Source organism: Solenopsis invicta, chromosome 4 (genome assembly GCF_016802725.1).
Source record: "Solenopsis invicta isolate M01_SB chromosome 4, UNIL_Sinv_3.0, whole genome shotgun sequence".
Classification (NCBI taxonomy): Eukaryota; Metazoa; Arthropoda; class Insecta; order Hymenoptera; family Formicidae; genus Solenopsis; species Solenopsis invicta.
In genome coordinates, this window is record NC_052667.1 from 27657630 (window position 1) to 27679820 (window position 22191).

The 22191-nt window shown below is 37.3% G+C and overlaps 1 protein-coding gene across 4 annotated transcripts in view; it reads left to right on the forward strand.

Moving 5' to 3' along the window:
* The window catches only part of LOC105196377, a 62798-nt gene that overhangs the window by 11672 nt on the left and 28935 nt on the right, over positions 1-22191 (forward strand). For 2 of the 4 annotated variants that reach the window (XM_011162300.2, XM_011162298.2), the window contains exon 1: positions 9504-9752. The exons of 1 other annotated variant lie outside the window; for it this stretch is intronic. The gene's annotated coding sequence lies outside the window, so the exon portion shown is untranslated. Of the gene's footprint in view, positions 1-9501; positions 9753-22191 lie in introns of those variants that run through there. One more of the 4 variants, XM_011162301.3, reaches the window with a different exon arrangement.

The following is a 22191-nucleotide window of genomic DNA, read 5'->3' on the forward strand; positions in this document are numbered from 1 at the left end:
GCAAGAAAATTAAAACAAAGACAAGGTTTATTTTTTATCTATATTCCTTGTTTTGAAGAATCTTATTTTCTTATGTTTGCAATTCAGAATTGAACGCTTTATATAGAGCAATCTGATTATTTAAAACGAAGACGGCTCTTATCGTGATCGAAATCTCGGGAATTTACGCTCTCAATCGCACAGTCAGTGACACACTAAGCCATGTGAGGGAAAGTCATGCGAAAATCCTCTAGAAAATAAGCGGGAGCGCGTTACAGTTAGCTCTACAGCTGTCATTAATCAAAATTGCTTTTTGCATTATGTTGCGCACGTCTATGCAAATTTGAAGACGTGTTGCAACGTCAGTGCTTTAATTACATATTATTGCGAATCTCGCAATTAATATAAAGCCAGGCACGTGGCGAAATACTAATGGCAAAATACTTGCCGTTAGTATTTGAAAAATCCTTTGTATTACGATCATGCGATAATCATTGTACAATGATCGTGCTTATGCAGATAATCGCTTAACACTTAATTTACGATTTGTGTTAGTTTAATCTCCAATATGTTTGTCTCACGATTGCCGACGATAGATTCAATGAGTTATCACGCCATTTATCGTTGTACACTCAAGAGCTACGATCGTTATCGCCCGATAGAAATAATCTCCGTTCGATTTCGGTTCTATTTATAGCGGCCGACAATACAAATGCACGCGAATAAATCCATTCGTTCGTGCTGTTAAATCATTTTCAGCACGTACGCGACCCAGAATCCAGCGTTCTTATGCTCAATTTCGGTAAACGAGTCGCTGCTTAGGAATGTCACGGTATCAAAATATCAGAAAATGTAATAGCCTTCTCAATTTATTAAACTCGCGTATGAATTCAGCATTTTAATTATATTAAGTTGTTTTTTTGTTTAATTCATTATATCTTAATAATAACGAAATAACATAAAATACAAAATAGAATAGAATTCAGGATTTACACAAATAAATGCTGCACTACTTTCTCACACACACACACACAATTAATCTGATTTTTTTTTTCTACCGAGCCAGCAGCTCATTCGCGAATGCACGAGGATTCGGTTCGATTCGATGACAAACATGTCGATGACCGATTGCGCGTGTTTATCGGATTTCGTTAGAAACTCTCGTAAGATAAAAAACTATTAAATCTGCCCCGATTTTTCATCTGCGTGTGAAATATGTTTCCCAATATACAATCTGATCACAGCTCGGCACATCTGACTGCCATTTACGTCACACGCGAGCAAATCGGGTTTATCTAAATCTGCTAAACATATTTGGCATTCAACGAGGCATCGCTACATCCGGATATCCTTGCTGTGCAAGGCACGTTTTCTCACATTGCGCAACTACTGCGCGAAAAAGAGAGAGAGAGGATGATTGGCATATGAAGGAAATGAGAGTTAGGTACAGAGATAGGTGAGAAAAACGAGAATTGAACGATAATAGTATCAATAATAACAAAATTTATTTATTGAAATCTTAAAATGAAAACAAAAAAAAGTAGCTTATCAATTACAGCTTAAAGATTAACAATTAGAAATTGTAATTAACAATAAACGTGGAGCTAATAATAAATATGAGAGCAGATATTTTCCTTAGCGCACAAAGAGATAAATATAACTCATAAAAGAGATAAATATATCAAGAATAAAAGTGTACGAGTATATATTGTTATTTTTTCCAAATTATCGACTACGAGTTATCTCGTCAAAGTGCAGAAATGTGTCATACTTAAAATTAAACGCAAATTTTCCGCTTTTCTTTTAGCACAACATTGCAAATTCTCGGTGCGTGTAGATAATCGATCGAGCTAAGTATCCGACTTGATAGTTGTATTTTTCAATTCAGCTGCCTTTTAAAGTTAAACTAAAAGAAGCGTGGATTCCGTGCTGAGATTAGATTGTCCCAGCAAACTAACAACAATACTGCGTTGGTTACTTTTTTATGATGGAACGACGAATAGCGATGACTAACTATTTGTCTACGTTTTCTAAATCGCCGCTTGTAGAAGGTGCTACCATTGTGCCGAGTTATATGGATCGCTTTGTAGTAAAAAATATATCAATATTTAATAGCATTCGATACGCAACCAGTAATGTATTTTCATGTAATATGATGTAATTGTTAGCATAGTAAAATATTATCTTGATAAGTATTTATATGGATACTGGGAATATTCCACATTTGTTACAAATGTGCATAAATTATTATTATGAAAAATAAAAAAAGTACATTTAAATAGTGTTAAACAATTTTTTATATAAAAAGATTAAATAAAATTATTCGTAATTTAAACTTCCGCAATTACATTATTTATTCCATAGATAATTTGAATCTTTTTTTATCTGTAGTCCAATTTCTTTTACTCTCCTAGCCTTTCAAAAATCTAGAAAAATTCAGGATTACTTTTCAACATCTCTGTTGCGTTATCGAATAGTTACTTAACTCAGATGTTAAAATCTTTATGTAATAAAAATCGACATTTGAACAGAGACATTTGAAAGTAAAATTTTGAAAATTGTACTTGTATCACAAAAAAAGCCAGATTGCTCACAGAGAATTAAAGATATAAAAAATTATATTGCGTGCTTACGAATCTGGATATTTTCGCTTCCAAATACGTAACATCATACAGATAAAATAATTAAAATGATAGTCTCAAAAATCAGGATTAAAATAGGAATTTTCCAGTAAGAGACGCAAATCGACACAGGAGTCATTTTGTCTTTATCTCTCTGAATATCAAGCTAAGACAGAATGACTCTCGTATCGATTTGCTTTTTGCTGGAAAGCTCCCAGTAATCACACGCTTTATTACTTTAATTTGCGTCACTCCTTTCAAAATGAATATGCAATGAAAATGAATTAAGTAGTTGATATTTATTGCACTTTATAATATTCACTACAATTATATGCGCTTTTTTCTAAATTCTTTTATGTCTTGTAATCTAACTTGAAACTATTATATATTAATTTTTATAAAAAAAGCATAAATTCCTTCATAAAATTATTCAAATTTTTTTATGCACATAATCGTTAATTTGAAATGAAAGAATATTTTTCGGCAATTCTCAATACTTTCGAAATATTTACGGGCATCGTAAACTACGAAAGATCTCGTTCCGACATCCACGCGACCTCTCCAATTTGTTTAATCGTCGACTAGGGTCAACTCGATTAAAAAAGGTTACTCGCCCGACCGCGAATAATCTCTATTAGGTATGTCGTTGCCTTTCTTCATCGCGCAACATTCGTGACTCTTTCGCTCTAAATCTACAATTATACATTTCCCGTGTAATTATTAATAATTATGACATATTTTTGCAACTTTGTATATTTCGCAGAATTTCGCAAAGCCACAGAAACGCCTTGGAAATAGACCTATAATGTGTATATTGATGTAAATAACTTGAACACTTGGTTTAGCTGTGCAATATCAATCGAACGCGATCAAAGTTATATAAAAGATATCTCACCAATTCTATTCCAGTGCTTAAAACGTTGACTGTCTGTTTGCATTCAGCCAAGAAGCTGCATGTACACATACGCGCTTTATAAAAGTCGTTTAAAGTATGTACTTTGAAAATATACACCGTTCGCATCGCATGTGAGAATACTAGCGATTGTTCTGTGTTTGCGCAATGATAAAAATCTGATATCCTGCGTTAATTATACGCATCTTAATACATTCTTAGCGCTACCGGAAGCAATTGTTACAAGCATAATTTACAGAGAAAAATTCTCGTTTATATATTTAAAACGAATTACACTAATTGCACCAAAATTGTAAATAATTTTCGCTATTATTTGATAAAAAGCAATAATATAAAGATCTCGCGTTTAAAAAATATGACTATTCAATTTACACTTCAGTGAGTAAATAACTTTGTTATTCTTGTAATAATACATACAAAAAATATATTTCTATTTGATCTGCAACGACTGAAAATGTAAATAACTCAAATAATAGATTCACAATCTTATTGCATTGCAAAATATCTTATTTCAATTTTATTTACAATGATATATTTTTCATATCTGTTATATCGCTTTTGCAATTACGGATTATTATTTGCTGAGACAGAGAGAGAGAGAGAGAGAGAGAGAGAGATCCACGGTTTCTCACAAAAGTTATTTATTTTCTACTATCCACACAAACTGGACACATGTGTCGAACTAAGTGGCAAATGGCTTTCTCCTGTAAAAAAAAGACATGCGATTTTGTAAACGGAGGGAAACTCGCCGTTTCTAACTTAACATTCAGTCCGTTATCCTTCCTATCCTCGCGTGATATTCCGCGCGCGGATCAGCTGTATTTCGCGATATCGCGATTTTGCAATACACCCGCATTGGCGCGCACACTTGCGAATGCATCCTGCATGCTCACGAAGCATTAACGCCGATCGCTATAGCTGTCACGTAAAAAGGAATGGCATTGCTTACAATACTTCGATACTATCAAATACGTAGGTGCGTGATAAAGAATAAAAGATAGTATTTAAAAGAGATTGTACGTCGAAATAAGGAATGAAAGGATTTGTAACAAATAATTAAGCAGGCTCAAGATAGATTGATAAATTATTATGCAACTTTTCTTTATTATTTGATTAAAACAGAACAAAGCGATCACAGATACGAATTATGATATAGGCTATCCCACGTTCATCGTATCATATATTCAGTAGCGCATCCTGGAGAGTAATGAAAATCGAAAATGGAAATACCAAAGAATCACACAATACGTTTCGTTATAATTAGTCGCAATTTGATCAATTTTTACAGAAAATTTGTAGATCTACAATCGTAAATTTATTGATCTATCATTTCTGATTGATTTTTGTAATTTAGATTGATGTCGATTTCTGCTGTTCCATCTTTTACTGAATGATATTTTATCTTTTGGTTCTTATGTGCTAAACATAGAACTGATAATTATTAATTTATTATTATTTTATAGCTTTAATTATTATGTACAGATGCAATCATTTTTTATATAAAAATATGAATAATCAATTAATTATTGCAAATATATTATTAAATGTAAAATTAAAGAAGATAATTTTTCAAGAATCATAATTTATTCTTGTTTTATGTGTTTTATGAAGATTAATGTTGTTATTATATTTTTTCCAAGTCTTTTTACATCTTTTCTGACGTGGGAGCGAAAATATACGCAATTTTAATAAACTAATGAATAGTCATGACATTTTTTACAACAATCCAATTTTTCTCTCAAGATTTATCGCATAATTTTTTTTCTCGCATAAAATTGCGAAAAATATAAATTATAAATTATAATTATTAATACGAGGAGAGAAAAGGTTTATGCGACTTGTGATAAATCTTGAAAGCGAATTGTTGCTAGTGCAACAATATGCAATAATATAGCAGCGCAGCAATCGTTCAAATTAATTAAAAATGCTAGGAGCAGAATATGTATGTGTATATATTCCACATTTATCTCGTGGTATGTTAAAATTTAGTTCCGGCAATGTCTGTGTACATACGTTTGCGTACGCTCGACGATTGTTTGTTTTCCTTTATAGCGCGCAGCTTAGGCAAGGTCATCATATGATCATTCGCACAGCGATGCTCGAAGAGGCCAGTGGTGGTGTGAGCCGCATGTTCTCGCATCACTTACCGAAACGCGATTACGACGATCAAACGAGAGACGGTAGGCGCGTATTCCCACGAGCAATTAACGATTGAATTACGATCTCTATCACTAACCATTCGGAGGTGTACCGCGTTCATCCTGTTTACCAAGGCGGATATCTCTCTCTCTCTCTCTCTCTCTCTCTCTCTCTCTCTCTCTCTCGAGGCGCGCTTTGGAAGCGGATGAAACTTGTATCAAATACCTAAACGTCACTTCTAAATCTGAAGAGTTTCTCTGTGACTCGAAGCACGTTTTGTTTCGACTTAAAATCGTGGCACGAAAATTATAAATTAATTTTAGCGCGATGCGGTAATTGTCTTGGTTCGTTACAGATATATCGATTAGAGCGCGTTTAAAATTTTCACTGATCTAGATGGAATTTATACCTTAATTATTTGGTAGCGCAAATCGAGCAACTCGAGTAAAGAAAAGTCGCAATACACCAGCTGTCTATAGTAATAATTATCTTAAAATTCATAGGAATAAATTTGTTTCCGGCGTAAATGCGTTTCGCTAGAAACAAATTTATTTCTCTAAATTTTAATTTAATTAATAGTGTGTTAATACTTTAATCTAATATCTAATATTCTATTGTGCGCAGGACCTGACATTCGCTATTCTTTCTTCTTTTGCGACGTATACAGCTTACTCTGTTTACCCGCTTTGTTTTTATTTTTGCGGAACGTGTTGCGCGTGTCTTCGCGTTATTATCTATTGAAATGCGATTATTCCGCGCGAACAATTGACTGTTATCAGTTCGAGCGTTTAACTACCTCTTGATAGTCACGGTTCGTAAGTACATCGAGGCGATTTATCGAAACAGATATCCTCGCGTGATTCAGTCACTCGAGTTCGGATGACAGGCGACATCCGGGGAATTCCGAGGGGAATAAAAAAAAAAGATTGTTTTGTTACGATGATAGCGGGCAATCCAAGTTGTAACAATAAACGAATCGGATAATCCAAATAACGGAAGTTTATATGTGATATATGTACGCACTGAAAAAAAAGTTGACTAAAATTAAATTTTTTCAGTTTAAGTATTTGCGTGTTTAACATAAATGCATAAAGACTTGAACTTTAAGCATTTATATATTTAACTTACATATATATTTAATTTAAATATAAAAATACTTGAACTAATGAAATTTAATCAAGTTGAAGAATTTAGTCAAGTTAACAACTTTTTTTCTCAGTGTATATGTATACATCGTTTAGCAGTAACGTTCCGTGTATTTCGTAAGATAACGCGTTTAGAATTAATTTCAGGAATGCCATGTTAAATGTCGCGTATCAGATGACGATGGAGCAACCGCGGAATAGTGATTCATTATTTCAGAACTAGTAATCTATTTTTGTTTACTTGAGTGATTGAGCAAGAGATATATGAAAATTTGGCTATGATATTTTATAGAAACTTACATAATTTTTTAAATGTAATAGAATAGAATTGTGTACTAATGCATTAAAAAATAAGCGCAAATAATATATTGTATTCACAGTATTTTAAATTAATTTGAATGTAAATTTGATATAGATGAAGATAGTGGATTTACCGATAACAAGCCTGTCATGCATAGAAGCATATCATGCATAAAGCATATGATAGACACATGTGCATAAGTTAATAAAATAACAGCATGCAAATAAGTATAATTCATAGATCCATTGCTTTAACATGAATTACTACTGGTTAGTTTTAATGTTTGATCCAGAACTTGATTATCAATTCAAAAATTATTGTGATTTTGATATTTTCATGTCATATTTTTCGGTTTTACTTAATTTCTAGATTTCACATGATGTTTTATAACTTAATAACAATGTACAATTTAAAGGATTTGCTAAAAATTACATAGGAAGGAATATTATATATAATTAGCAAAGGCAGAATTCTTTTTCCTGCTTTCGTAAAAAAAGAGATGCGTGTTCGGTATTCCGGTATTTTTCGCTAACAACGGGACATATTGTAATAGTAGCATGGATCATTATAGCGGAGTAAACTTAAGTGCGATGATGCGGGCGGGTAAACGCACTGTACTTTCACCAATTACGAACGGCGACGAAAGTTATTTTTCGTGCTTTGAATTTATACATAAAATTCTATCGGAGTATTACTCATCGGCTACTTTCCTTTAGAGAATTAACGTTGATTGCTAAATTGTTTACTGCAGCGTTAAACGAAATTACACTTCCGTTAGCGTAAGAGCAATAACCTTCACGAAATTTAAACTTTTTTCACGCACATTGTAAATGGACATTTTAAATATAATTTTTATTGTGAGTGCAGCTATAACACACATTCTTCTATAAATATAACGCATTTCTCTTATCTAACGACGAGATAAGAGATCTCGATATATTTTTGCAGTTAAGAAAATACGGAAACTCTATAGCTTAATTAAATACGAAATAACATGTTTAATATCGATATTTATGCTTGATTCTGATCGAGGAAATTACGAACGTCAGGCGTCAGTGTCTGGCGTTACGTAGCACAGAATGTACGTTTCATTTCGCTGCACAATGAGCGAACAATAGCTGAGGGAAAACAAGAATTATTTTAAGACACAAAGGACACACAAAACACATTCGCGTGTAAGGCCGCGTGTGATTGCATCTCGTTCATTCACTTGGAGACGTCGCAGGTACGCTTCCGCAGCCACGCTTCTCGTATCGGCGCGTAGGCACGTATGCGCAATCTTCTACGTGCGTGTACGGTGTAAATTGCGTGGGTGTACGGCGCGTTGCGTTAATGACACCGTTGCAAATAAACTGCCGCCCCTTCCGGTACTTTGTAGCGCCGTGCTTATTCCATTTACTCTTAATTACTAGCGACGGCATATTTTGTTCGCCAAGCCAGAAAATGCATACGGTATTAATACATGAATATGTGTTTACGAGCTATTTATCGCACCTCAACGTTTCGTATCTCAATTCGACGTTACTGAGGATATGACAAACTCCAGATATTACAAACGTACTGTTATTTCCACAACTGCTCTGTGTTTACCATTGTAGCATAAAGAAAGTTTTTTAATAACTTGGAATCAATCATCATATGTACCAATTTTACTGATATTTTGGATCCAAAGATCAAATCTAATTTTAAATATTCTAAAAATTTTGTGTTATAACTTGAACTCTTAGATTAAGATTAAATTCGGATTTAATACTTTTGTCCATACACAGCTCAGTAACCCCATGCAGATTAAGATTATTTTAAATGCTCTTATCAAAGCATGGCTATTTTTAAACAGAATTTTAATTCATAATTTAATCACTGCGATAGAGTTGCAGTTGTATCTCAAACAAAAATGTGATAAGTTTGATTAAGCCTTGAATTAAGTCTCAATGACAAAACCTACTCGAATTCGAGTGAGCAATCGTATTTTACACTTCACTCATTACTATACATATAAAGAATTATTAATTTTATTTTCGGCACATAATATTATTTATATAAAATTAATAAGATGTATTAATTATTTGTCATTATTTCCATTATTATTTCGAATTTCGTACGAAGCGGTGGCTCCAGCCTAACACCATCTTAATCCGGAGCCTGATAATGATTTATGAGCATTAGCCCGGCCCTGAATAATTGCGTCTACCTTAATTGCAAGTGCATCTGCACAGGTGCACACCATTAACGCGCGCCATTGTACACGCGCACGTACGTACATACATACAACACACACACATACAGGTATGTACCTGCGTGTACATACCTACCTACCTGCGAATGCCGAACTGTTGACCAACCGCTCGCTGAGCGGGTAGACCAGGGTAGACGCCATCTATAGCTCGACGTCGTCTCGCCCGGCGAGCAATCGCGTCAGTTGGTGCTCAGCTGCCGTGGTGTGTGCAACGTACAGGCGTCTCTCGCGGGATCGATATCACGTATAAACGAAGGAAGGAGTTGACGCGCTCGCGTCCTTTTAACGTCGGGAACCATACGGAAGCGTCAAATCGTCCTGAACTCCGAGTTGCGAGGACGTCGCTGACACCCTCGTGCTACGCGTGCCATCCTCTCGCAAAGCGTCCCCCTCTCCCCCGACGTGCAAATAAAAACAGGTAGGCATACGTAAATCAAGAATTACCGTTCGCGAGAAACGATTCTTCTAGTCGCGCGTCACCGCATTTCCCGTGCGCATAAATTGTAAGTTGCTCCGAGCTGGGTAAATTCCTGCGCGCATCTGTTTATAACTTTTTTTTTATCGCCTCTTTAAACATATAATCAACGTGATAGGAAAATCACTCGCGATGCTGACGCAAAACATCGAACGTAAGATTGGATTGATCGAATAAATGAGATTGATTATCTCATGAAACAACCGATGAATAAATAACGATCCTTATTTCTAAATTATTCGTGCTGCGTTCTGTGATTTTGTATAGATGTTGCATTTTGTGCGATTGTGGTATCGTTTCGTGGTCAGAGGCCGGCGTGCTGTCCGGCTTTATAGATTTTTAGATAAAATCTCGGGCATATCGATCTCGGATAGGCACGAATACGAACTTGTCCGTGCACGCCGGGATTGCAGCTGCGCCGCACCGGCAATTTAAGTTACCTAACTTTGATTAGCTCTATTCCTCACGTCCCTTTCTAGATTGACCGCGCGGTGTGTAGAGGACAAAGACGAACGAAAATTGAATCAGAGCTTATTGTAGCTCTCTAATTCAATTTTCTCGAGATGCACGAAAGAATTCTCGATATGTCCCTCGGCGCCTGAAAATATTTACACAGCTGAGTGACAATGATAACTGATTAAGTAATTAGGAGAGACGGAAGCGTAGTCGGGTGGATCATAAGGAGGTCTCGGAATCGCGACAATGATTTACAAGATTAATTCAACTCGTTCGTTACCGGGAGGCTCGTTAGATAATTAAAGCATAATTAAAGCGAATAAGTTAAATTACTACGTAATTAAAATTAGGCGGATTGTGGATTGCGCGAGATCTACACTCGTTCCCACGTGAAAATTCAATCCGTCCGCGCGTAAAAGTCGAAACACTTGCGGAAACCTTGCACAGTGGGCTGCAAGCAGAAAAAAAATTAGCTCTGTTTATCTCCGACCTGAATCTTGTTTCTGGCTACTCCTTACAGCCGCAAAAATATACAAATTTGAATTTTGACCGCGTTAATGATATCTTATATACTATATTGTTATTATTAAATTTCTTACTTTTAATATAAGATGTGAGTTTTTATTAATAATTTTGGAAAATTATTACTTTTTTACTATTAGGCTTAATTATTAATCTTTTTGATATAAAAGAATAATTACAATATTTCCGAATATCTACAATATTTTTAAAGTTGCAGACTATTTTTGCACAAATATTTTATTTTGTTCTACCATGCGTCGTAGCGACCGATGAAATTTAGCGACAATTTAATGATCGACCCAAAGCAAAACGTTTTGCTTGAGGAATTGGCGAATGAAAGTTTGTCAGTGGAGGTCAAGATATACTACGAAATCTTAACATTAAAACGTTGGCCATGGCTTATATCCGTTAACACAGAACTATCGCTATGTTTTAAGATTTACAATTTCAAAGAACGATTCTTTTTTTGAATGCGCGCGAATCGATGCTGTGGCGAGAGTATAAAATTCTGGATTTCGTCTATTTATCGTGCGCGTGCAAAACAAATTGGGCCGAGCGGAAAGGTGGAACTTCCGTTGGCCAGAAAAATTATTCGCGAAAATGTGCCAGCTGTTTTAATTAAAACGGTATCTGGACTACGAGTTAATGATGTCTATTTTCCGTGACGAATCTTTCACGCATTAACTTTGAAATTCAGACATCTCGCGTGCTAATTAAATTAAAATCTCTGTTAAAATGCAGCTTAGTAGAAGAATAAGCTTGCCATTATTTCTCAATTTTTTCCATTATTATGGATCGTCGCTTACGATTCGAACGTCGTTTCTCAATGTTGAAACAAATGACGTTTTTTTTCCCGAACAGCTCTTGATATTTACCCTCGCGTACGATGTCGGGACACTCAGTGTGGACTAAAAATAAGGTCGAATCTCCGACCCTCTTTCAATTTGCCGAGCAATTGCCCGGTTTGCTCGCGCATGATATCGGCCCTGAAATTATCAATTCCATCTCGCGCAGCCTCGTATATCTCCTCGGATCTCCTTAATATTACGCAATACTCGTTACATCCAATATAATGTCCTTACGAGGTAACTCGTAATGAGGATGCCATCGATCAATAATTTTCGCATCCTATGATACAGCGACAGAGATACACTCATGGTAATTGGTACGACGACGTCGTGACACGAATATCGTTCGAGAGCTCGTTACGTAATCCCGTTAAAATTCACGTGCACCGCAGGGCCGATGATTAATCATAGCATGTTGCAATGCTTTATTGTCCCTTTTCTGCTGAAGATGATATCCAGACGAACTTCTCGCACGAGTGCGTAATTTTAACTCCTCGCAGGCACCTTTCTGACGTATAAGTTACAGATTCAGCCTTACTCTCGAGTGTTAGAAAGGAAATGAAGTGTCGAAAGAAAACAATTATTGACGCCCAAAATAAATAAGTTTACTTTAATTCGTCGCGTTTAAAAATAGATTTCACATAGTATTTATTAATAGTCGCCAATATATTTCTAATCAAACCAAACAACTAAGGAAAACGGATAATTAAATTTTTTGCGGAGTTTGTTTTTACACTGAAATAAAGATATATATTTTATAAAGGTATTTTGCAAAATTTATTTGAAAATTATAAAATATGTATCTTTTATCTTATTTTTTGTTCAATTTTTTGTACAAAAAATGAATTTGTTAAAAGAAGACAATAATTAGAACGGTAAATCCATTATAATTCTATTCTCTTTTTTTCTCGCTACTTTGATGAATTATAGTTAATTACTGCGAATTATCTAGTCCTCAAACACATTAGCGAGGAAGGATTAAAGAACCGGTTTTTTTTTTTAGTAGAGTACCGTAACCTTGCCATCTAATTTCATTCGCCTTCAGACAGCGATATTACCACAAGCACGGGAGATAGGGCATTCCTGTCGCTTCAACTTTACATAGTTGCGTCTGTAGTGCTTGCGCTCTTGCACAAATCCTAAATAAACAGTCGATTGATTCTCTCATGGAAAAATTTCAGTAAATGCAAATGATGTTGCAGCAACAGATTATTTGTGATTAAGCAGACAGTGGGGATCTATCTATTCCATATTAATGCCGCACGAGTTGACAATCAGTTTATTTATTTAAAACGTGCATCACACATCTGTAAAACGCTGTTTAATTAGCACTTCTTCGTAGCGTCGTTAATGCTTTCCTTGCACATGGCTGTAATATGCTCGCCATATGTTTGCAATTTCAAAATGTCATCTTAAATATTGCTGATGACACGTGTGAGCGATCGGTTCTCAATACGCCACGCTGCGCAAAGTCAGAGCATTTCGTCACGACAATGCAACAACGGCTTTTTTGTTTGCACGGCATACAAAAGAAAAGTCAATCCTCATATCTGTCTGCGGCTTTTTGCGTGGGAGTTGCGAACTGCGCGGTATCCTAAATCCCTCGACGGGGAGAAAATAATAATGACGCGATGCAGCCGGTGCAATACGTTAACGAGAAGATTAGGATCTGCGCTTGTGTGTGTTTTTGAGAGAGAGAAAGAGACGCGCGATTAACAATTGCCACTTTGGACAAATTGCGAGTCTGAAGACTTTTCGAAATTATTATACCACCGGGAGAGATAATCGGTAAAACCACGAGGAAGTGTTCAGTGGCAGCTTAATAACGCGCGGACGCACGGTGCGCTACAGGCACGTACGCGAGAGCGGCCACATGAATTTATCTAATTAGGTGCCAATCGCCGCCGTACTTGATTCTCATTGTAGGTCTGCCGATTAGTCGTTGGATCGACTCGTTAGGTGCCGTTATGGCCTGTGGACATAAGCAGCGCGACTTTTATATCTACGGTGCTACCTGTCGTAGTAAAATAGGCAAGGCAATCTAAACCCGAATGTCAAGGTTGATTTACATAGACCAACTTCCTGGCTCGTATCGTATTACTACATTTTTTATCCTACGTGAGCTAACTCGGTTTCTATCTATACACCGTGCGAGCTCGAATGACTATGAATTTTAATATGATTATATAGCGCCTCAAGTAAAATCAGTTTCTCTAACCTGGGAAAAAAGTTTCGAAAGAAATTATATTACGGCGTTTTTGCTTCATGCCGAATATCGCTACGAATTTAGGTAAAACGGTTTTCGTGATGTTTAATTGCGCTATTAGCATTAGTCTAATAGGTTTTCCGTTTTACTTGTTGGTAATTGCGAAAATAAAAATACCGAGATAGTAATAAAACTGGCAATAAACGGTGCTAAACTTGAAATTGTTTCGAGAAGTTGTTATTCAGAAGGAAGTGATACATTCCGAGGTACGCGTACAGATCGCGCACAGAGGTTTCGAAATTTCTTGGAGAGCGATCGCTTTAGTGGTCTCTTCGCGCAATCGCGCCTAAATTTGTGTTCTCATAACTGGAGAACTCCTTCCCGATTACGTCGGCGAATCGTGGACGGTACGGCTCGCAACGCTCCGTTACGCGGAACGTATACGGAAGTACGCTCGCGGAATAATCTGCCGCATTCCGGAAGTTCCATCCAGATGATTCGCGGATTACGTCACAGTTGCGCGCGAACGTAGTAATTAATCGCGAAAGCGAACAATCGGCGCGTGGCATTATCGTGGACGACGCTGCGCGAAATTTGCATGGAATTCGTTGCGTCTTGCAAAAAAAGAGGAATGAAGGAAGAAGAGAGAATCTCTGGACGCGTTTCCGCAGAGACGGGGTGAAACCGCGCGAGCGAGAGACCCGCGGAATTTCAGGATGCACCGTACGTATTGCGCACTTCCGCATGCGAACCGTAGTCGAGATGCGCGTATGTGTATGTCGTAAAATTCCGAAGCGAGAAAGCTAGCAGCTACGCGCGATTGGCCTTTCGAAACTCGGAAATGAAAGAAACATTTTATCAATATCGAAATAATGTTCAGGATGACGATAACATCAAAACAGAACGCGCGTTACGTCGTAAAAAGAAATATAGCATGTAATGCGCACGTAATACATTTTTATTTTGAAAGTTTTCATTCAAAATCAGTAACGTCTTTAATTAAATTCTTAGGCATGTTTTTCAGCTTAAAAAAAGTGAATGGGAGTTACATGATTTTTTATTCAGTTTTTATCATTGTCATCTTTAACATAATAAATAACAAAATTTAAGTAATAAAAATGTTAATTATTATTTAAAAATATTTTGATAATATTGATAAATATTGATGTGGAAAAATGGGAAAAGAATTGTTGATAATCATGGTTTAAACGTATCAACAAGTATTTAATAAAATATTTCTTAAGTCTTAAAATAAATTATTTAATACTAGTTAATATTTATTTAAATTAAGAAAGTGATATAAAAATATTTACTTGAACATAAAGTAGTAAAAAAGTTTTTTTTAGTGTAGTGTGACGTCATATTTAAAGAAAAATTGTACAATTTGAGCCTTTCTCTCTTACTTGAAAAATATTTATTTTTATTATTGTGATAAATATTGATTTGGAAAAATTGAACAAGAATTGTTTATAATAATGATGTAAGTGTAGCAACAAAGCAAAGGTTCCAACATTTTCACTAGTGTGTGTGTCATATTTAAGAGAAATTGTATAAATCACGAACATTTCATAATTTTACACGAAAATAAAATTCGATTTTTTTAACTCCAAAACGTTCTCTAAACTTTATTCTTTCTCATAAATACAGTTTTCCGGATTTCTTATATTCTTTGCAAGAAATTAATTGCATCGTTTAAAATCCTTTGTTGCATAAGATTTAATGCTATTTTATACGAAGCTATTTAAAGAAAATTATACAGTCAAAACTTTGAAAAAGTTCAAGGAAATGTTTATATGTACATACAGACATCTCATAAACGTGTTCTCAAAATTTCATCAAGTTCTCGTTTTATGTGAAAAGACTGGAGAACCTTCTTAATCGCTATATAGACAACAATTTAAGAGTCAGACAAAATGTATTAATATCTTTCTTAATTGATCATCCGGCAATGCATTTATTTTCCATTTCTTCTCGTCTCGCTCGTTGAATCGGCAATTTTCTATTGTAAAGTACGAGAGGCCTCCGACGTGTTTTGCAAATTTTTCGATCCCTCCGGCGTCGGCGTTGGCGGCTGCGGCGGCGGCTGCGGCAATCGTCAGTGCAGCGAATCGCGGAGAGATCGCGCCCGAGCGGTATCGAGCAACGACGAGCGACGGCGGACCGTTACGCCGGCGAGACGAAACAAAATGCAGAGGTAACCGCGAAAAAGCAAGCCGCGTGTGTAAGGCAGCTCTCCCCGGCTCTCGCTCGCCGGACGGACGCACCAGGCGCGCCGGCACCGATCGTAAAGTCAAGTTTACGGTAGACCGACACCGCGCCGTTGCGCGACTTTGCGCAACGCGCGTATGCACATGCAGCTCGCACGAGCGTGTGTGCGTTCCCGCACTTTTCTCGCTTCTCTCTCTCTCTCTCTCTCTCTCTCGCTCTCGCTCTCTCTTTCTCTCTCTCCTCGCTCGATGCGAAATCCGAGGGATGCAAAAATTCCGACGGTATCGGAGGAAAAGGCCGCCAGGCTCTCTCGGCCTCCGTCGCGGGAATATCGACGTGAAAGTCTTGTTAGACTGCCGTGTCAACTCGTAACAGTTTCGTTGCCACGCCAGCCGCACCCGTTTAACACGATCGCTCGAAATATGATTTTTACCGTTGGTTCTTTCCGCGGCTACGTGTGTATCCTTTCGTTATGCGAATGACGCAAATTTTAATTCAGCTTGCTTACTGAGAAACTTGAATGCCATGAAATATGTATACAGGTGCATCTTTTTTTAATATATGAATTCATTGAACAATCGGGACGCTGATCCACACAATCTCAAAGCTGTAAATATTTAAAATGAATTAAGATCAGATGCAAATATAAAAAAGAAAAGCCTTTATACTTACACAATTAAAAATGATTGATATTACGTAGTCTGAAATATTAAATATCACCATAAGAAGGTATTTTTTATTATTAAACAAATGTGTATAATAATAAAATCTGCAATCTGAAATTTATGTAAAAAAAAGTGTTAATTTCTATATTACGCGGATACATAGATTAAAATGTTAAATTATCATAAGCAGTTTTATTATGTAAATTTATATGAGGATCTTTATTATTCTTTATTATATCAAATTTATTTAAAAAAATTTCATTATTAATTTTTATTATCATAAAAAAGGTATAGACGAAAATCAAAAAAGTGCACAGCTTTTGCTTAAATGACAGAATTTAATGAGCGCGACGTTTTAAATTTTAATTCATTTCTCAGAAAAGCAGGATTGTTATCCGCAACGTTTAGCGACGAAAGAAATGAAATCATCGAGTTATTAATGCACTAACTCGTCTCTCGGCGTACTCTCCGATCTTCCCGGAGTAAAATCGATATTTGGGATCGTCGTAAAAGCTTGAGTAGGTTCGTTAACGATTAATTATACCTCTTTGTCGTAAACCAACTCCGATAATCGGCGAGTTCACTGGCGACGATAACGAAATGCATATGCGATTCAACGTTCTCGTTAACTCTTTGAAGACAGTTGCAAAAAGACGTTGACACGCGCGTAATAACAGAATATGACGTTTACGACGACGCGACACCGCGACGAAAAGTTAATGAACATACAGCCGGATTATATATAGATATTATCGCGCCGGGGTTCACTTCTTAACGTCAGTAAGAGAGATAGGAATATTTCAATACGGCGTCGAAGATGCCCCTTCGGACGAAGACGAGGCACTCAGGTAGCTGGAAATCGCATGCAAGGAAGTACGTAACCCGAACAGCGGCGCAACGGAACGTCGAATTATGGATTTTTCCGATCGCGCGATGTGCGAGCGGCTTGCATGACGTTGTGCCCTTCGGTTTATTCCGACCTGTGTGCCAATGTTGAGCGTAGCCGTGCGTCCCCTGCCCGCGCGCGCTTATTTTATGAAGGAATGTATGATTACCCAGTTATAGACTATTATTTCGAAACGATCTGTAGAGTAGGGACCTCGCGTCTTCGCGAGGATTTGTTCTTAGAGACGGAATATTTCCCTTGGTGGAAGGCGAATATCGCGAGCCTCGTGTCTCGTGTCTCGTGTCGCGTTTCGGACATCGCATTTTCCAACTTGCGGAATATATTTCAAGTTTTGTTTTTTTAGGTCCGATTTGGACGTTCGGGTTCTCGAGCGAGGATTTTTATATTGCGGCAGTTTACTTAATATATTTAAGAGCATGGGACTTTTATGGCGAGATGCTAATGGTTTTCGTCGCCTTCCTGTCAGGTGCGAAAACGAAGAACGCGAGGAAACGCGAATAGGCTTTCCTGCAGGTGTTGGCGACGACCGGAAAAGTATTAAGCGAGTTTAGTCACGAGTTTAGCGCCTACAGGTCCTTTTAATGCACGTCGTCGTCCTTTGTCCGTTGTTCTTTTTGCGATTGCACTTCCGTTTAATATTCTCGCGGACGCTTGTTTTACTACGTAGCCGGTCATTTGAGACGAATAGGCGCGATCTAATTGCTTTCCTGTTCTTAACGCGTTCCTAACTCCTGTGGAATTCGAACGATCGAACTTGTTGCAACAATCGTTTTTCGACGATCGACGATAATGTATTCACGCTTCATACACTTGTTTCGCGCTCGTTATTTTAATCTTTTATCTTATATTTTTTTATCTAACGATCAAGAGACACGGTAATGTCTCGCAAATAAATTTTATACATTTTTTTGAAAATTACATATCGCTAGGTTGAATTAGATTACGCACTTTTGTGCTATTATTTTTTCTGAAAATTTATTTATTTCACTTGGGTTAAAATAGTAACACTTTAATGAAGAAAATAACTTCCTGAGGATCGACAAATTTTTAGACTGGACGACCTTTAAGATGATATGTTTAGGCTTAAATTATGTTGACTATATCTTTGCATCGATCTGCGAAAAATATGACGCTATTCCAGAACCAAGATATCAGCTTTCGATCCAAAAGGTATAAAAATTTTTCAATGTTTGAGTTTTAAGTATTATATATTTCTAAAATGATTGTTTAACAGCATTTGCAGTAAAAAAATTTATAAAAAAAACATACCGAAATTTGAAATGTACACTGTTAAAAATAAGCAGCAGAATTTAACGAAAGCAAATTTCAAGCAGGTACATTAAAAACATTTAATGTTGTCAAAAGTATACTAAATTTCATACACACATAATTTTCAGTTATATAATACGTTAAATTTATAATGTATCTATTATAATTAATAATGCACTTGGAATTTAATATTTAACTTAAAAAACATTGCATTTTATGACATTTTTAGCAGCGTAGCAAAGTAATAAAACAACATTATATAACGTCACAGCAATTTACTCGTAATAAATGTATAAATGTATACATGAATATAAAATAAGCAATGAATTTCATTTAAATCGTCAAAAGCCAATATATCGACTTCTGGTTGTCTAGAGATTAATTAATATTACAGGTAAAACAGAGGTAAAATAAGGTTATTATAGTGACTATAGGTGACTTTATAACTTTGAAATTCTCCGCGTTCTCAAGCCTATTCTTGGAATTATATTCTCGTACGATTGGCTTTCTTGACCTTCCTATAGCAGAGTATCGTAGAAGAATCAGATTCTCATGATTATAGTTGCGGCCGGAATACAAGTTTGGCCGACGATCTGTCGCTTAACGACCCTCGCGAGTGACGCGCGAGTAGCCTTCCTCTGAGTAGACGACGTATTAGCGCCAATAAAACGCGTCGCATGCGTTGCATGCAACGACGGGCGTCGCGACGAGTTTGTAGCAGATGGTAACGCAGCAGCAACAGCAGCAGAAGCAGTAGTAGGATACACATAATCGCTTCCGAAGCCTCCATTCGCGCGCACAGAGTCGGATTGGCACACAATCGCGCGCTGCAATAAACCGCATCGCAGGCAAACGTTTCACTCGCGTGACACACTTGACATTCGCCGTTTCTGTCCGTCCCGTCGCGGTCGGTCGCCGACCACACCCGGTTCTCTCTTTCTCCCGATGCACGTACGTACGTACGTACGCACGCATGTACGTATGTATGTATGTATGTATGTATGCGCGTGCGTGTGCGTATGTACCTGCTTTATCTTTCCTCAGGAGGTTCAAGGATAGGAAGCTAAGCCGCAGCAGCGAAGGTACCGCGCGCAAGCCGGCGGCAGCAGCGGGGTTTCGTGACGATGAGACGCCTTGCGTTTTTCGCGCAATCCCCGACTGCATTTATCCAGCTAGCTACGCTACGAACGCTTATAATCATCGGAACGATCTCGCCGCGATCGTCGTCGTTCTATACACGTGAGCGTGTAATTTCGCGCGGAATGTCAAAGCGTGGAAAAATAGGCCGATCAGAGTAAGGGCGGAGATCTTTTAATGAGTATCGAAATTATGCACGGCAGTTTCTTCAGTAGGCCTCAACTATACTGCGGCGATCGGAGATATTCGGATTTCAGAGGCAACCTTGGCTCTTTAACATTTTAGCATCCCCTCCCTCTCCCCTTCCTCCCTGTTTACCTGTCGTAGCACTCTCGAGTCTTTACGATCGATCGGCGCGACCGGATCAACGATCTACGAATATTTTGCACAGATAGCGATGACGACGGCAGCGATGTTGACGATGTTAAATTTGAATGCTTCTTGAACGAGTTCCTTCCACGAGTTTCCTCGCAATCGTCTCGATCCGACTCGTGGTTAACGGGACGGTTCTTGTGGCAAACGCGTCGAAATACATCGCGGCAGTAACCGGGACGACGTAGAAAGTGGTTGAGATTTTTTTTATGGTCTCTACATCGATACGGTTCTCCGCGTCGGTATTGATCGGGTGATCCGCCGTGAATCCAGGCCGTTGAAAGCGATAACGTTATATAGACCTCGCGTCTCTCTGGATCCTTGAGTCAACGGACTGTCTTGACATCGTTACCGAGCAAATTAACAGGATTGTCGTGTGCAGGATATCCCTGAGCCTCTCGTGCCATCCGCAAGATCCTCCGACTAATTTCAAGTCGTTATTTTCCGACCGTGAGGTATCGATAGCGCCCTTGCGTAATTGCGAGGATAAGAAGCGTTGGGAGACGAGTAAAATTCGAGTTTTTTAAATGAGAGAAGAGCGGTATATTTGATTTATAAAGCAATAGATTCAAAATACATCGTTCACCACGTTAAGTGCGATATTTATAAAGAAATATTTCCAGACCGTGCTGCAGATTTCTCGATAGCCACGTTTTTCTTCCAGCTTGTCAATACGGCGCAAAGTTTTATAATAACCATATAAACGAGGAAAGAATTGAAATGACGTTGCGTTTATATTAATATTTTTTATTCCAAGTGAATCTTCGAAATTGCGAAAATTATCTTAGCTCGTTTCGCTCGGTCATCTCGTATGCATCGGTTGCTAATAGTTTTGCGTCGAGTCAATTCTGGGAACATACCTAATGTGTCGAAAAAGTGATTTCGTACGTTTCCATCTGAATTTCGTCATTCGTTGCGGCACTATGTAAAATAACCGAGAGCAAAACGCGGTAAATGAGAACGCGCCGATTTTTACTTCGACCGAGCAGCATGCCGATCAATTTGCGCCGTACATAACGCATTTACGTAACGCATTGCAAACTTAATTGTAAGGTAATTATGCTGATGTACTGGAAGCGTAGCGCATCATTCTTCTCGTGTATACGCGACTCCATTGTAAGTGCGAATTTCATTCACGTTACCGCATCGGGAGCATTTTCTATGAAAAACTTTTGTTGATTATTGGTGTTCCGAGAACATCAGCTTTCTTCCGTACTGCCGTATCCACACGTATTTTTACGACATTGGTTATGAAACATTCCCGGTATTTGGGACAGTATCTTTCCTGCCCGTTAAATTGCATCGTTAAATAAAATACCTTCAATTGATTGCGTGCGGGCATTGTTTGCTCGACGTATTAAATTCAAATTTACGATAATGTATGAAACAACCGAAAGAAAATTACGGTAAACACGCCAGGTCCGATTACCGAAATCGCGCGACACGATATTGATCGTGTGTAAAAATAATTCGAGACAGCAGCAACGATCGATACGCGAGAACAATTTGAAGCATTTAGTAACAAAGTTTGCAGACGTAACTTGGGATAATAGTAACGTAACAAATTACTTCTGCTCCAAATCTTGTTTTCAAAGTTACGCGTATCAATTGATTGAGCGATATCTGTTCTAGACGTACATCAGCCATTGTCGAGCGTCTGAGAAATTCGAGAGTTGCACACTGAGAGAAAAAATTATTAAATTTTAATAAATATTTGTTTGAATGTGTGTGAAATTGCAATGAAATAGTTGCTAAATATAAATAAATGTTTATTTAGTACAAGAATCATTGA